This window comes from Cricetulus griseus, assembly GCF_003668045.3.
Source record: "Cricetulus griseus strain 17A/GY chromosome 1 unlocalized genomic scaffold, alternate assembly CriGri-PICRH-1.0 chr1_0, whole genome shotgun sequence".
NCBI lineage: Eukaryota > Metazoa > Chordata > Mammalia > Rodentia > Cricetidae > Cricetulus > Cricetulus griseus.
The window spans coordinates 64,081,387-64,083,468 of record NW_023276806.1 but is presented as its reverse complement, the minus strand read 5'-3'; positions in this window follow the sequence as shown (position 1 = coordinate 64,083,468).

Sequence of the window (2,082 nt, the reverse complement as noted above, 5' to 3'; positions counted from 1 at the left end):
GAGCGGAGGGCGCCTCGCAGCAGGTGGGAGCGAGCGCAGCACCCGAAGGGAGTCGGGGGAGAGCGAGCGAGCGAGCAGGAGGGCGAGCGGGGCGAGCGGGGCGAGCGGGAGCGCCAGCGAGGAAAGGGGAGTGTGCGCTCGCTCGCGCTTGCCCCAGGAGTGTGCCAGAAGGGGCGTCCGGCTGGCTCAAGTCTCCGGCCGTTCCGGAGGCGGGCGCGGTGGGGTGGGGGGGACGACACACGGGACCATAAGGTCCCGAGCCAGGCAGCGAATCCTCCCCTCCCAGATTCGGTGACAAGAAAGCACAGGGAGCCAATCCCGGCTCTCAACTCCTTCCTCCCAGCCTAGCCTACTGCTGGCCCCCACCCCGGAGTGCGCGCGGTGATTGCTGACCCTTCTTCCCGCCGCGTCGCCGCTATGCGAGGTTTCCCTCCCCTGGTAGCACCGGCGGGCGGGGCGCACAGGCCGCGGAGAGAGCAAGGCTGAGGAGGGGGGGTGTAAGGAAGCTGCTCCCCGCCCCTGGCGTCCCTCCTGGGCTCTCCTCTCCTACCTGACTCCTTCTGGGGAAGAGGGAAGCAGAGGCTTGTTTGGATCTTGGCCGGAAAAGGTGTGTGTGGCTTGTGGGAGTTTGGGAGGGTTTCTGGAAAAGGCAATCAAGTGGAGGCGAGCCAGAGTCCGGGTTGCCCAGTCCATCAATGAGTACCTCCCCTTTCTTCTTCGCTGCCTCCCAGATCGCGCAGATTAACAGGGCAAGATGACCAGGTGGGAGGGTGGAGTTAACTCTTTAGTTCCCAAGTAATGATGGAAAGTGGAGGCAGGAGGAAGTGAGTGGTTAGAGACGGGACCTCATGTGAGTTGTTTTGTGCGGAAGATTATTAAAATGGGATTTGTGCAGTTGTAGTTGGAAATGAACATGGGGATAATAAAGGAAGGATCGAGGAGTCTAGGGACACCAAACTGCTGGGCCGTTGGGCCGAAGCACCGTGGGATTAGTCTGCCCTCTAATGGCCATACGGATTCATTAACCGTATTGCGCCATCAACTTCGCCCCCTTCAGCCTAAGCAGGATCTAAGGTCGGCAAACATTTCCAGAGGACCGGCTGTGTCAAGTCCCAGTTAAATGCACAACAATTATATAGATGCTTTTGAGGGCAAATAACTATAACACAATATACTTTGAGCACCGCAAAGGAGGCAGGGATATGCTCAGAGACCGAGTTGAGGGCTATTAATTCTACCTGGACAGGAGCCAGGAAAACCTCCAAAGAGAAAAAGCTCAACAAGGACAAAGGATGAAAAAGGGTATTTGGGGTTGGAAATATGGCTTAACCATATCTCGATATGGTTAAGATCGTGTATTGCCTTTCCAGAGGACCCGAGTTCAAGTCCCAGCACCCACATTAAGTGGCCCACAAACAATTGTAATTCCAGCTCCCACTGGATCTTACACCTCTGGCCTACACACACATACACACACACAGACACACACATGCCATACAAACACATACACTTGATATTTAAAATAAATCTAGCCGGGCATTGGTGGCGCACGCCTTTAATCCCAGCACTCAGGAAGCAGAGGCAAGCAGATCTCTGTGGGTTTGAGGCCAGCCTGGTCTCCAGAGCAAGTGCCAGGATAGGCTCCAAAGCTACACAGAGAAACTCTGTCTCGAAAAAACCAAAAAAGTAAAAAAATAAAAAAAAAATCTAATTAAGAAAGAAAAGAAAAGGGTATATTATGTGGAGAGAGCAAAATGTTGAAGTTTATTTTCTATACAGGAAGTGTTAGGAGAATTTTTGTTTATTCCTTTTCGAGACAGGGTTTCTCTGTGCGCGCGTGTGTGTGTGTGTGTGTGTGTGTGTGTGTGTGTGTGCAAAAGCCCTGATGACCTGATGAGAGCTTTTGATCTCCTGGAGCTAGAGTTACAAGCAGTTGTGAGCCACCCCACACAGGTTCTGGGAACCTGACCTGGACCTGGATCCTCTGTAACAGCAGTAAGCACTCTTAACCACTGAGCCATTTCTCCAGCCCCCTACTTTTGAAATATTGGAAAAGCTAGTAATATAGATCCTGCAGCTCTT